This window comes from Neltuma alba, unplaced genomic scaffold, assembly GCF_004799145.2.
Source record: "Neltuma alba isolate B1F8T4 unplaced genomic scaffold, ASM479914v2 tig00013305_pilon, whole genome shotgun sequence".
Classification (NCBI taxonomy): Eukaryota; Viridiplantae; Streptophyta; class Magnoliopsida; order Fabales; family Fabaceae; genus Neltuma; species Neltuma alba.
Genome location: NW_021637583.1, coordinates 201,590 through 217,499, shown reverse-complemented (window position 1 = coordinate 217,499; position 15,910 = coordinate 201,590). Strand labels below are relative to the sequence as shown.

At 32.6% G+C, this 15,910-nt stretch overlaps 2 long non-coding RNA genes and 1 pseudogene across 2 annotated transcripts; 1 reads left to right on the top strand and 2 right to left on the bottom strand.

Moving 5' to 3' along the window:
• Positions 1-1,426: 1,426 nt before the first annotated feature.
• LOC114736101 (receptor like protein 21-like) lies at positions 1,427-3,824 on the bottom strand (annotated as a pseudogene).
• A 4,948-nt stretch (positions 3,825-8,772) lies between these two features.
• On the top strand, positions 8,773-10,711 carry LOC114736093 (uncharacterized). The gene is made up of 3 exons (XR_003739326.1): positions 8,773-8,853; positions 9,981-10,061; positions 10,403-10,711. It is a non-coding gene; the product is annotated as an uncharacterized LOC114736093 (long non-coding RNA).
• Positions 10,712-14,420: 3,709 nt separating this feature from the next.
• On the bottom strand, positions 14,421-14,842 carry LOC114736095 (uncharacterized). Its single transcript, XR_003739328.1, has 2 exons — positions 14,795-14,842; positions 14,421-14,639 (listed from the first exon to the last, which is right to left on the bottom strand). It is a non-coding gene; the product is annotated as an uncharacterized LOC114736095 (long non-coding RNA).
• Positions 14,843-15,910: the final 1,068 nt, after the last annotated feature.

Here is a 15,910-nt window from a genome sequence, read left to right as displayed (position 1 = left end):
TTATATTTAGGACCAAATTAAAAATTAAACTAGCTATTATATTGAGGATTAGAGTACAATCAATTGTAGTTAGTTGTGCACAGTTGATAAAATTGACACGTCCTCACTAAATGCACACACAAAGTACTGCTCTCTGTTTCAAAATACATGTCTTTTTTCAAATATTTTTATGAAGGTATTTTTATATCGAAGTCTTTCATTACAAATTCATTTTGTAACTACGGAATTACGATGGAATAATCCATATTTCATCAATAAAAGTTCTTGGAATAGGTTTGTATGGTTGGAATGAACCAACATTAGATTTTGAAATATCAGCTAATCAAGTGTATCCTATAGCAATAGACATAATACTTCGCATTGAATTTTTTGTTACTTTTGCATCACTAATTAGTATTGTGGGACTCAACATAGCAATAATCCAAAAAAAAAAAAAAAGGCAGCACAGAGTTGCACAACTGCAACTGAGAAAAGCAAAAACCGATACAGAACAATGCACATATTAGGAACTGATCAGAAAAGAAATTAAGAAAGTAGTAAGAGTTCATAAAAGCAAATTAAAAACATAGAGATTTTGATGATGACTTGTGATATCACCGTCCCTCCCAGAAGAAGCATCACCGGAGGAATACCCCATTGGTGGTGAATATGAAACCACTGGTAAACATAACATCACTAATTAGTATTGTTAATCTCATGCACCTACAGAGACATATATAATAATAATAATAATTGTAGTTAATGGTCAGATACAGGGAAAACTGTGAAGAAGCTTGAAGGAATCATCACTTAAACTGGATTTGGCAACACAGTATTTAGATCACAAACCGTATATGATATATATAACAGTAAACATAGCAAGAGGTTCCTGTGGATGGTAGTAACTCATGGTTAAAAAATATTGATAAAGTTGAGTGGATTATCTTATGAATGATAGGAATAGAGAGGCAGAGGCGAAATAGAGGTGATAATGAAGGATTTTGAGAAAGAGATTGCTAAGCTGTACACACACGTGAGAAGTAATAATTCGAATATTTCAATTAAGTTTCCTTTCTGATCCTAAGAAAACTTGAAACCAGCAATCTTTTGGTTATTGTAATTCTGGAGATGATCGATCACCAAGCCATCTCTTATGAACTAAAATTAAAACGCTTTCCTATTTTGCCACCACTCGTACAAATAACTTGTGATAGCTCTCTCTAGTATGAATAGTCTGTAATTGCAAATGTAAGGGTTCAAATAAAGAACTATAATGACACCTATAAAAAAGACCCCAAATGCTCCAGCAAAACTCCACAAGAAGGCATCTTGAAAATCATTCCCTTCCAAATGATGACGTTGCTTGTTTCTCCTTGCTTTTGAGCAATTTTGCTATAAAGGCAAACCACATAGTAAAGGGTTCCCTTTATAACTGGCTGAATCAAAAGTTACAAATTGATTTTTCATGTCAGGTGTTACTCCAAATAGATTGTTATGAGCCACCGAGAAGGCAGACAAGAAGTACAACTGAATTAGCTATGCAGGAATGTGGCCTGTCAAGTTGTTGTGTGAAAGATCAAGGCTTTCTATCTGCCTTAGGTTGGAAAATGTTTCTGGAATAGGCCCTTTCAATTGATTGTTTGACAAATTTAATGCATGGATAGTGCTTAAGTATCCAATTTGTGAAGGAATTTCACCTATCAATTGATTACTAGAGAGATCCAACCTAGACATGAAATTTAAAATGCAAGATTCATACATGTTTATTCTTGTAAAATCTACTTCTTGCACTTTACAAAATGTAACATTTTGTTTTTCTTTTGGTATAGAAACTTCACCGGTAATAAAGTCAAAAAGGTAATGAGACCATCTTGTAGTCCAGGGCACAATAAAACTTCCTATTTTGATTTCACTTGCTGGATCCATGTTTCCAAATCCGATGTTATTCAAGCAATATGGTATGAGCCTCCAGAAAGCTTATTTTGAGAAAGATCTAACAACCTAATGTTCTTGAGTTCACATAAATGTGTAGGAATAGAGCCTTCAAATTTGTTTTCTTTTAACATGAGGACCCTTAAACTTAGGAATGATCTAATCAATCTTGGAATTTGACCTAAAAATTTGTTATGCATCAAATCCAAAGTCAACAATAAGGAGGAATTAGCCAAAGTAGAAGGTAGAGATCCCATGAAATGATTGCCTTACAAATGCAGGTACATCAACAATGGCATATTCAAGGAACCTCGCAAAGAACCACTGAATGTATTGTGAGAAAGGTCTAAATATGTAAGTTTGATCAAGTTGCAAAAGCTTTCTAGAAGTGAACCTATTAAAGAATTCTCTAACAAAATGAGGCAATTCAAATCTTGAAAATTTCCAATCCAACTAGGTATTTCATGAAATAGTTGATTGGCACTTAAATCCAACATTCTTAATCCAGTATTGTTCATGAAGCCACCTTGAAATTTTCCTTTGAAGTTATTGTTGTTGAGATCAAGAGACAACAAATATGTGAAATTTGATCCTATGGGAAGACATGAGCCACTCAAGTTGTTGTTTGACAACTTCAAAAATCTCAATTCATTGTTACCCTTACCAAATTCTTGGGGCAAGGAGCCAAATAAATTATTATTTGACAAGTCAAGATCATTCAGTTGTCTCATTTCACCTACTGAAGCTGGAAAATAACCTCGCAATGAAGTTGATGACATATTAAGAGAAATCAAGTTGGGAAAAATGAATCCAATATGGGATGACATTTCGTCTCCGATAGGGTTAGAGGAAATATCAAAAGACTCCATTTGAAGCAGTTTTGAGGTAGGATTGAGTTTAAAAGGAGCAGTGAACAAGTTATGTGTCAGATTGAAATAATTTAATCTCATGTTGTTTGTCAAAGGCTATGACGGGAAGGTTCCAAAAATGTTCAAGTGGCTAAGTTCTAGAGCCACCAAGTCATATTGATGAAGAAGAAAGGTAGGCATTGTTTTATCGTTCGCTTCATTTAGAGTGCATTTGTGGATTCTAAACAACCTCGACTGGAAGGAGGGGATAGATGGGGGATTCTCAGTTTCAAGCTTTAGATGGGCGTTAGAGCAAGAGATGCTAAAGACTTTAAGGTTGGAGTGGTTCGCAAATGAAGAAAGTGAAAAGGAGCCACTGAAATTGTCATCGAAAAGAAAAATTGTTCTTAGGGACCTCAAAGCATGAAAGAGTGAGGAAGGAAATGTTTCTTCAAAACAATTTCTATTAAGATACAGCGTACGTAGAGACGTCAAATTGCCAAGGCACGTAGGAAGTTGCCCTTCCAATTCATTGTTGGCAAGATTCAATAAGGAAAGATTCTTCAAATTGCACAAGCCTCCTACAACATACCCTTTTTATTTATTAAAATTATTTAATCAGTCCATTAATTAAAAAAAAACATTATACAACTAGAAGTAATAGATGAGAGAAAATAGCGATGAAAGAAAAACTAAAATATCCTTATCAAAATATATCATATTTAAAATTAAACCAAATTAAATATTGCAGTAGGAAAATTATACTAATAGTAGCATGATCAAATAATTTAAAATCAAATTATTTGTTTTATATATTTTTTAAAATTATTATATTTTAAAACCAAATTATTTAATTAAAAATATTATTTTAGGATAAAAAAAGTGAATCCTTTTTTAAATACGATAAAAGAAAATAAACATAGAGGAAGAACTCAAGAAGGAGGAAGGTAGTCGCGTAAATCTTATTTTTCTTCCCAAATCTCTCTATATATGGAGAGAAAATTTGGAAAGAAAATAAGGCATCAGACCTACCTCATTTTCTCTCCCACTTTTTCTTCCTCTCATTTCTCTCCTACCAAGTTGGACAACTCATTTCTCCTCCCATTTTTCTCTCTATTTTTCTCCTTTCAACTGTTCTTATCCAAACAGATTTGAAATTATACTATATTTTTTCCAAAAAGGGTTCACGTGGGCTAAATTAATTTGTGGGTATGTACAAATTAAGAAGTATATTTAAATTAATATTAAAAAGCCTCAATATTGAGCCCAAAAATATAAGTTAAAATAAATGATTAAGCCATTTCGTTTTATTAGTTTTAGCCTGTCCATGTGTGTAAATACGTCTCCATCTTATTATTATTATTTTGTCGATTGTTATTTGTTTTGACTACATTATTTTAAACTAGTGCCGCATGCCAGTTATACTCAATTAATGGATTATTTTCTTTTCATCGCAAAAGCTATAAAATATTATGCGTACCTTTTTGTGGCAATGATCCAGTCAGGTTGTTATGGTTTAATGTCAACAAGGTGAGGGAAGTAAGAGACATAAAAGATTCTGGAATACTGCCCTCCAGCTTATTTAAACCAAGCCCCAGCTTCTCCAGATTACGTGAATGAGAAACATCTGTCAAATGCCAAATGGAAATGTGTATTAAGCCACAGCTCCTTCAAAATAATTATATATATGTTGTTAAAATTTATTGATAACGAATCTGCTAAGCAAGAAAACGTCATCTTATCTCTTACTTTTGACATTTCATTCAATTCTCTCAATTAAATAAAGACACATTAATTCTTCAGATGAGATGATTACATGAAAAGGGTAACTAAATAATTTGACTTCCCAGCAAAATCATGAAAAAGAAAAAGAAACTGTTATATATTTAATGGAAACACTTTATCGATATATTTCTTTTAGCATTTTTTTTAAAATCATGGCCCAGTAATCTTTTCTCTAAAAATGGATATACTTTTGATGCACGTCTCTGTAACTACATGTGTCACTCAAAATATAGTATGATATAGAAGACAAAGATTTAGCACCGAAATATGGGAATTCTGTGAGCATGTTGTCTTGTAAGTTCAACGCTTCCAAGTTCACCAGCCTGATATTGCCAAGCAGCGCTGTCCCATAAACACCATGTGATCAGTAACTATGAATGTTAGTGGATATAAAGAAATATAAAAAATAATTCAAATAATTAATATCATCATCCTCTTCATAATTTGACCGGAAGTGAAAGTTTGATCATTTAGTGTTTATTAAGCTTGTTTTGGGCCCCTCTATATATCCAAGAGAATATCCTGCTTAGTAATTTATTTTTAAAAAAATATTTACAACACGAATCAAAACGTTTAGTATCTCAAACATTTTCTAAAATATCTTACTTGAATATATTTTTTTAAAAAAGAGTAATAAAACTTTTGGTACTCAAATTTAATTTGTCTCCGTTATCAATTTGGTCTGTGAAGTTAAATTTTTATTAATCAAGTTTGTAAAGTTTGGGAGAAAATATAAATGGTGAATGAGAGAGAAATTGAGTAAGAAAAAGATAAGTATGTGAGGGAATAAATGAAGTGATATAACATATAATTATTGGGAGAAAATATAAAAAATTGGTTCAAATTTCATAAATAAAGCAAAGTGAGGGTTATCATCCTTGAATTAATGGTTAGAGATAGCACATGTGGGTTTAGGATTATATATCTTCAAACCATAATGAGTAAGTTTGCATGATTACAAAACTTTAGGGACTTGATTTATAACAATTAATTAAATTTCATGGACCAAATCAATAAGTGAAGCAACTTTGAGGGACGGAAATTTTTATTATTCCAGTCAGAAATTATCTACAAATATTTAGCTAGAACTAGAATGGACTCTTACCCCAGCAAATCAGTGGGCTAAAAGAGGAAACTGACAAAAAGAACGAGATAAAAGGCAATGAATGATATGATCATAATCATTGTTAACTAATTTTTACTGTAACTGATGTGCTTTTACATCTTCAAAAATCACAGTTCGAAATGCTTATAAAAATGTTGGTCTTAATTAACAATGTATGCCTATGTACTCTGTGTGTGTGTTTATACATGTGTGTGTGTGTGCATGAATGATAGAATAGTTACAAGAAAGAGGGTGACCTGACAAGTAATTCCCATCCAAATACAACCCATGAAGCTGGATGAAGGGCAGAAAAGAAGAAGCATTGAGTGACCATTTGATGTCTCTCAACTCATGAGGTCTTGCATTGTTTAGACGAAGGCTTATGACTCTATGAGTGGAGTTGTCACACTTCACAGCCTCCCAAGTACAACAAACAGAGAAAGTTTGGTCATTCCAATTAAGAAGGAAGAGAAGAGCCAGTTGGATAATTGAAAGCTTCTTTCAATTTTAGAAGAGCTTGTCTCTCTTCTTTCAAGCACCCCTCACCTTCTCCATTAAACCCTAATAATATGAATATGGTGGTTATGATCATCACCCGCCACACATCTCTCACAGAATGTCCCATTTTTCAGTATATGCTTCCTCAATGCATGTCTTCAACTGCGCTGTTCATCTATATATAAAATCAGTGCGAGTGTTCTTGCAATAAGAACCAACTTGGTAATTTAACATTGGAAATTTCAAAGAGTATCTTGCAATAATTTCATTTGCATTCTTATCATGACTAATAAAAGTCAGTGCATTTGCCTTAACATTCTGCAAAATCTACCCTACAACGCGCATCACAATGGGCCGTCACTGACCAATTCCTATCCCAAATCTCACGTCTTGGATGGCTAAGTGCATGTGCTTTTGAAATTTCTGCACAATCAAACAAACTGTATATGCCCCATCCGTCAAAGGGACCTAGGAAAGCCAGACTACATAGACTGCGATTGTTGTGCAGCAAGTAAACTATACGTCTAAACCCTAAATTTTTCCACACGTTTATCTGTGTTTAGCACTAAAATTGAGTCTTAGTTACTCAGTTAGGATTAATTATTTGGATAATAACTCAATGAATTAATCTCATTCGTGTTAACAAACATATACACACACACCTAAATGTTTCGTGCATGCATGATTCTTTGATATGTCTCTATAAATTTTGAGAAATATCTTCACACAAAGTCTAAATATGCAGTTTCATTTGCAGTTAAGTATTGTTTTGGATTTGATTTATGTAGGCTTTTGTCTCAAGTTTCTATGGATCAACCCAATCCAAGAATTATTCTCTCAAGTGCTCCCCTTCAGAACTGACACAGACTTAATTGGAGTCGTTTAGTGAGAAAGATCAGAAAAAGATGAAGAGTCGTTGCACCTGAAATACACGATTGTTAACGTAACCTCTCGACGACTTATGATTGATCCTGACAGTTGCCAACGATGTTCACCACACAAATATATAAGCTTTATATTCTTATCACAAACTATTCAAAATCTCAGAGCTTGTGCTTTTGACATTTCTGCACAATCAAACAAACTACGCCCCATCGAAGGGAATTTGGAAAGCCAGCGTGTATATGGTAGACTAAGGATGTGTTTGGAATCATAATGGTGGCTCGCAAACTAACTTCACCCAAAAAAAAAACTGAAAAAAATAACTTCATATTTAAAATATATGTTTGGATTGGCTGTGGAAGTAAATGATGGTACATTTAAAAGTAATTTTTTCCCCAAAAGTTCTAACTTATTACTTTTGGCTTCTACATCGCACCGTTGGATAAACAGGGCTCACATGATATGAGTGAGAATGCCTTATGTGTGAGTTACTTTTTTTAAATGTATACTATTCAATGAAATTCATGCCCTTTTCGGTTATTTTATATCTAAACTTATTTTTCTATTAATCATCTAAGCAAGTTTTTGCTTCTCAAATTGACTCTTTTACAAAAATCAATCCAAACATAAATTACATTACACTACCTCACTTTTTTCTAATCCAATTTTTACAAAAGTCGTATTTAAAAAAAAAGTAACTTCTCCGGCTGTTAATCCAAAGACCCTAAGATTGCTGTGCAGAAAGAAAACTATACGCCTAAACCCTAAATTTTATTTCTATACATTTATCTTTGTTTAGCACCAAAATTGACTCCTACGCATTCAGTTAGGGTTAATTATTTCTACAATTTTTATTTTTTGGTCTTGTTCATTGGTTTTAGACTCTTTGATTATTCTTGACCTTATGTTTAATCATGCACCATTGTTTTTAAAGATTTACAGTATTTTTTGAAGAGTCATTTTTTGCTGCCCACGATTCCTTTGTATGAGTCGGAGATATGGCATATTTATGCACACAAAACAATTCTATATATTTTGTCATGCCTCTAAAATTATGGGGTGACCAGCACGGAATATGAAAACTCACATTCTTAAAGCCTTTAAGACATACAAACAAATGCTTGACATAATAATTACAAAAATCTTAAGAGTTCATCCATTAGTTCAAGTTCATATATAAATTTATTTCTCATAGTCACAATAGTAAGTTTTTTTTTTGTAGAGATTTTGGAAGAGCTATCCTTGTAAGTCTGTTTTTTTTTGTTGGGAAAATTCTAAAACAGCCTGTAATATCCCAAATTTTATGGATTTGAGTAAAGCATGATGAAGAATAAATTTTTAGAGAAATTATTGAGATTAAGACCTTTCAAATATGGTCCGAATAATTATAAAGTTAATTTCAGGAATTTAGGACCTATTTTCTTGGAAAATTCAAGGAAAAATAGTTAGAGGATAATTTTTAAGCTAAGATTTTTAGGATAATTATTTTATGGACTAAAGAAGCTAATAGAAGAAGAAAATCCATATAAAATATCCAGGTTTGATTTCTGGAATTATTTGACTATCCTTTAAAAAAAAGAGAGAGAATGATCAAATTAAAAGAAAATGAAGACCAAAGGACATGATGGTCATTTCACGTCCCTTATCCTTTTTAATCTGTCAAAACACGTTCTCCCTTCTCATTCTCCTCTATTGCCGACTTGACTAGAAAGGAGAACGAACAGATAGAGCTTGAAGGGGCGAGAGGAAGATGAATCATCACGAACTACCGGAGAAAGAATCAGAGGTGTTTTTCTTGCATGTAAGTGTGCTTTTCTGATTAAGGTGAGTCCCTCAGGCCTTCCTCTATCCTTGTTTTCTTTGATTGGGACTTTATGGGAGTGGAAGAAATAAATGAAAATCCTACCCTAGGGAGAGAAATTCAAGAATCGCATGAAAGCTTTGACCAAAGCATAAATTTGGAGTTGTGCGAGAGTATTCCTGCACGTTTATGCTGCTGTTTGTGTTCATTTTTTTCTGGTACCTGATTGCCGAAACAGGGGATGGGTGATTCAGGAGGGGTAGCTTTGGACTTTTCTTTCCTTGGGTATAAGGCTGAATATTGATGGAATTGAAGACAAGTTTTATAACCTACATATATAGGAAATTGCTCTAGGGCGGATTCTAATCTAATGACATTCTCGAAGACATCTTCGGACCCAACATCCCAAATGTTTTATGCTGATACGTGGCCTCCATACTTGAAAGGCAAATGAAAAAGAGATAGTATGATTATGAAGATAAAATAGTGCTACATAATATTTTGGGGTGAAGGCCGTATGGTTTAATAGAAGAGGGAGTTATTATTTTGTTTGGGTTAAAAACCGCTGGATAGGAAAGGGGCAAATTGAGTTTGAATATTTGAATGCTACATGGATTGGAAAGTGATTATTCTTTAAATCTGGAATTTTAATAAGAGGAGGAATTTTTGAATTTGAGAACCAAAATCTGATTCGAAGTTTATTGGGTTGTCTTCTCAAATGCTGAATATTATTCTGGTTAGTGGACCAACCTTATTGTGAACAATGATTAAATTTTATTACAGTAAAATGAGCATTTTAGAGGGGCAAAAGATATCCATATATTACGAAATGGAGGAATGATGTTAATGTTGGGATGTTGCAGCTGAAATTAAATCACTTGGCAATGATTTGATTATGTATAAATGGGGAAGTATTTTCGGTCAAGTGGGTTCAAGAGGAAATGTAATCTTAAACTAGGGGATATTAAAGTAGGAGATAGAATGATATTGATAAAGCTGGAATTTTATAAAAGTATGAAAGAAATACTATTGCTATTATAAATTTTAAGGACCTTGAATATTCAAGGTTGTTGATTTATTTTTGAAGCCTAGGAATAAATGATCTATATATATATAAATATTAATTTTCCCTTTCCTATATAATTTATAGGATTTGATATTTGTTCAAGTCCATTAAGAAGGGAGCCAAGGAAGAAGCAAGGGGAAGTTAGTACGGAAGAAAAAGTGAAAGGTAGTAACTCTTTTCCTTTAATGTGATTGTACATTGATTGCCACATGCTTGGATGTGCCTTTATTCTGATTGTGCATGAGAACATGTAAGTTGCCTTTGCATAATAATATTTGTCATGACAATATGTGCTGGTTTCCATTGATTTTGAAATGTGGGCGCGATAGATAGCGATTAGCTATATGGGTGTATAGTGTATATGCATCATTAATTATATTTGGATGCAAGGTGTTGTTCTCTTTGGCCTGTGTAGCATATTGTTTGTGATTTTATATGATTACGTGAGGGAAATTTGTTACTACTGGAATTCTTTAGAATCTCACCCCTTCTTCCATGTAATACAGCAAGTGCAAGTACTCCTAAGTGCAAGAGAGCAGTGATCAGTGGAGTTTAAAGGTGCAGAAAGCTAGCGATCTTTTGTATATATATTGTGCTTAAAATGCATCTTATTTTGAAGTGAAGATATATTATATATCTATTTTGGTATGTAAATATTCTTCCACAAGGAGGTGGTTAAGAGCAGATAAACCATGATAACTGATACTGAAGGAAGTGATCAATATTTTGATATATAGTTATTATTTTGTAACTCGTTGTATGAGCCTATGGCCAAAATATTGAATGTTAGATCCTACTGGCTATAATTGATTTGATATAAGATCCAAAAAGATTGGATGGAAAAAGAATGTGTTCGATGGTTGAATATGAACCATGGGTTTTTGACTGTTTTTACCGTTTTTGTAAAAGGGTTAAAGTGGGTGCTTGAACCACTAGACCGGTTACTTGAAAGTAAACTTTGAAATGTTTAAAACTTTTCAGAAAATCCTATTCCTTGAATAGGATCAGACTTTGTACTTGGAAACAAAAAAAAAAATTGTCTTCCCAAGGATTGGAACCTGGCTTTTAATAATTCGAGATTGAATAGAACAACTATATTGGTGTATAAAGGATAGTCGTGACAGACCATTAGTCAAGTAGTAAAATAGAGCTTTGTTCCATAACCACAATATATAAATACATTTATCCTAATGTATCAGAAGGAAATAGAGATCCTGCCTATAAACCCTAAACCCTAAACCCTATAAACTACGTGGAGCATCTAAACTGCAAAAATAAATACTTAAATGTAAACTTAGATTTACATCATTAAAAGATATTTTGAAATGTATCTACAAGCTTTGATTAACAATGAGTGCCTTTGCTATTCAATTGGAGGTACAAAGACTAAATAGTTCCTATTAATAAAAATAAGGTAAAGGAAGTGCTAAAAAAATAAATTATGCAATATAGTAATGTAAAATAAATAATTTACCATTGCTTTTAAATTCTTAATAAGCCATGAAAACATAAAAGAAAGCATATAAAGAGGTTTTGATATGCAAATTAAACTCAACACACAAAAGAAAACTTTATTTATAAATTCAAATTACAAAACAATGTCAAAAACCTCTTTTCAGTTGAGGACCTCAATAGAACGAATAACCAACGTGAACGGTCTCACGAATATCAAGCAAGCTTAATGTTAACCATGGTACACCATCACAAGCACGACCAAAGTCAGGAATACAAGCATAGCCAGAGCCACGAATGACAAGCACAGCCAAAGCCATGAATTACAAGCACAGCCGAAGCCATGAAACAAACATGAGAACAATGGCCATGAATAACAAGCACGGTTGAAGCCACAAATAACAAGCGAGCTCGATATTAACCATGACGCACCAAAAGCTAACAGTACTACTGTTAGCAACTAGCGTTCTGTATTCAGTCCTTGGGAAAAAAAATATTTTCAAGCATGCATGGGATCAATATACCATTAAACGAAAGATATCTATATCCCATAATGAAATCTTACAAAGAAAGAATATTTTATAACAAATGATACCAGCATAAAAGTTTTCAAATAACATTTTCAAAACTTTCTTTCAATTTCCATTAGTCAGTGAAGAATGATTCTTCTCAAACAATATAAGTTCATACAGGTACATTTTCAAAATATGTAAATTATTATTCAAAATCATTATTTCGTCCAGGCATTCAAATATCAATAAACAAATGTTATAGTTCCAACAAACCTTTTTTCAATCAAATAGTATTTAAGACAAAAATTTTGATAATATGAACAAATATAACATTCAAAATATAAAAATTATCATGAAGTGCTATTCACTAAACAGCTGCTTATCTTAATCATACTACTTACTTTCGTTTATACAATTTTTGCAATGTGCTTACTCCTAAATCTCCTGGTGTCACAGAAACAAGAATTTTTCATAACAATTTATTCAATGAAATTTTAGTTAATTCTTCTTCTTCAGTAAGTCTCAATAAAAAAAAAAGAGCTTATGTATACAAATATTTCACTCAACGTCAACGTTCAAGGGATTTCATTTAAATTTTTGTAAAGTTTCATATATGGATATTATATCAACCTTTCAAAACCATTTTTTAATTCAGCTCAATAATACTGCACAATAATACAACTTCTTTGTTACACCATTCCATAAATCAATTTACAAATATCCATTAATCTTAGTTTAATTAAATTCTTCTACAAGATTGTACAGTTATTCCAAGTACATCTTAGCTCAACTCACATAATAAATATCACGCTATAAAAGTCAACAACCATATAGCTCTTGAGCATCCAAATAACTAGTTACAACACCTTCATTATCGCGTTCTATTAGTAGCCAAGCAACTACAAACACCCTAAATACAACACGAAGCTAACATAAGAAGTAATTAGATTCCATAGTTCTTCTTTTGCAATCATCAAAGTATTAATGTAAACATATCCAAATACTTCATTCCCTCATGTCTAAACCAAACAAAATCTCCCTCATTCTTCATCCACATATTTCGTCAAACACCTTATAGGCATTCAACTTGACTCAACAACCAACCGTGATCCACAAGTCGGCAGGCGTGAATCATTTCTAATATATAAACACAAGTATGTATGTTTCAGCATACATTTTCAAATAAACATCATATAATCCATCAAACCTGAAATTTATCAAAACTCATTGCAACACCCCCCCACTACACACCATAGCAACGCCAATATAGAGAGAAAAAGGAAAAAAAACAAAAGAAATAACAAAACCCATATAAACCCACACACCCATGTCCATCAGTGCAGAAGATTAAATAGAAAAGAGGCAAATTATGCCCTATCTACTCCCCATTACAACAGTAACGAAAACAAGGGGGAAGAATAATGAAACTCCTCTCAAATACACTGTTACTCAAGCAAAATAAATAAAAGATTTTAACTTACATAAATCCCCTGCTAGCAGCGACTATGAAGGAAGATAAATAAAAAATAAAAAGAAATAGAGCTCAATCTTTTCCACGATACCAGGGCACCAATTAGAGCAAAGAAGAAGATAGAATGGCTAAGCTTGAAGGAAGAAATGCTGACATAGACATTACTGGCATACCCACAGCACACAAGCCGCCGATGAACACACGGGCAGGGGAGGATGGTGGAAGAAGCGATGGAATCACAAGATGGGGTTAGGGATTTTAGTTTCCTTCCAGGAGCGAGCTCTACATTTTTTTTTTCCCCCACGCGATACACTGATAGGGAGTAGCAAGAAAATAAAATCTCATTTAAACTTAAATCTTCAGATTTTTAAGGGCAGTTTTGTAATTTCATTTAAAAAAATAAAATTTTCCTTTTTAGCAAACCCAAGATTTGAAGTAAACGCATGCTGAACAACCTCCACTGCCACCTAGCCCCCAACTTTTCTTGATCACTGCACCACAATGAATAATAAGAGAATTAATTAACTTATAATTATATTATCAAAATTATTACAATTATTATTTTTCTTATCTCTGTTTTTATGATTTTTTTTTTGGTTTGCAGATGGGCTTATTTTCAACTATACCCATTGTTATAAAATTTAAATCAGACCCTTTTTTTTAAAAAAAATTTACTTGATCAATTAATTAGTACTACAGATCTTAAGAACTTTTAAATTTCTGGGTCATTACATATTTTCAAGAATTTTTATTTTAATGGTCGTGTTTTATATATGAAGTTTAATTAGGCGCTATAGCAAAAGTTACGTACGTCCCATAATATTACAATTTAAGTGTGTTTCAAAAAGAATCAAAATCTTTTAGTTTACTGTTCCCCAGTCGCTGTAAATCTTAATCTTGATTATTTTATATAAATACCGAAATGTAACGTTATGCTATGTATATAATTAACTAAAATCAGATTCTGCTTGCCTAAATAAATTTGGTGCTTAACCTTTTATTATTATACTTATTGATAGCTATGCATATATAATAAGAGTCCCCTCCTCAGCTTGTCTTTCTCAAGGAGTAGACATTTACAAGAGCATATTATAAATGAAAATTGATCAGATTATAATTTAGGGGGGAATTAAAAAGTTATTTTTTATCTTTAATATGTTCATTAACTCCCATACAAGCACTCAGGAAGTAAAAGGAAAGGGGAAAAAGTATTCATTATTTCACATAAACTGATAGCAGTAATGAACTCTTAATAATCAACATCCACAGCAAAATTCCAGGACCCAGCAGCAGCATATCGCAGCAACACTGCACAGAAAAACAACGTAAATTAAATTATCAAACAAAACATACCAATTAATTGACCTCTATATATATATATATATTCTATAATAAGAAAAAGTATATGTATAGGAATAGATAGATGTTGTGAGAGACGAGAAAGTGAAGAGAGAGAAACCCACCATCCTTTCCAGAACCCTTCACCCTTACTTTTGGTCTCAGCTGTGATATATGATGAATCTTGGGCACCTTGCACGATGGTGGGATATCCAGATGGTGGTGATAAGGCTGACCCGGTGGAGGATAAGCCATCAATGGTGTCGATGGAAGATAAGCCTCCGCATGTACAGAATCACATCATCCAATCTGACATATATCAAATAAAAAGAATAACACAGCAACAAACTAATTAAGTAGAATAATTCTACAAGAACCTGAAACTTGGTGGTGTTGATTCACAATATCTGCTGCAACTTATGCGCTAGACTCAGAAAGAAGGATAAAAGAGAAGGGTGATTTTCTATACATAGTCTCAATGGAGATGAGAAGAATGAACAAAAGGAGAATAAACCAAGGGATGATTGCTTATAATTTATTTGTAGATAATTTCTATGAAAGGGTCCCACGCCGATATTGGGTGAAGAATTTGAGGTTGTAAAGAGAATTTGCAGAAAGCCGACAAAGAAACAACAGGAAAAGATCAGATATTTAAGCCTGACATAGTCAACCGCGTTCATACTTGCTCAGAAACTATCAGTTTTACGTGGGGTTAGGTAAAGCAATGGGCTAGTTTCATCATAAAGTTAGAAATAATATAGCTCTAATATTTATTGATGATGATGTTATATGGGATCTGGTTGCTCAAGGTATATAATTTATATATTTTGTTTGATCTGTTTAATCAACATTAATTAATCACAACCTATTTAGACGAGAACATGGTATTTATATGTTAACTGAATTAACCTAATCCTGATTCTGTGTCGTCTCGGAGGTTGACGCTTTTCATGATTCCAATTCTGCAAATCACAGAAATTTCAAATCCTATGTTCTTAGGCAGATATGAAACACCTAACCACATAGATAATCAATTGTAGTCAGTTGAATATTGATGTGAAAAAGCTAATCATACGATTATGAGACACACACACACATTACCTCCAATTTTAAATATAAGAGCTACTTGACTAATTTGAGTAAATTAAAAAATAAATTAAGTTAATTATTTGTAATAAATAGGTGTTGTCTTTCTTAAAATATTTTTCCTAATCAAGTTTATTGATTAGAATTATCATTAT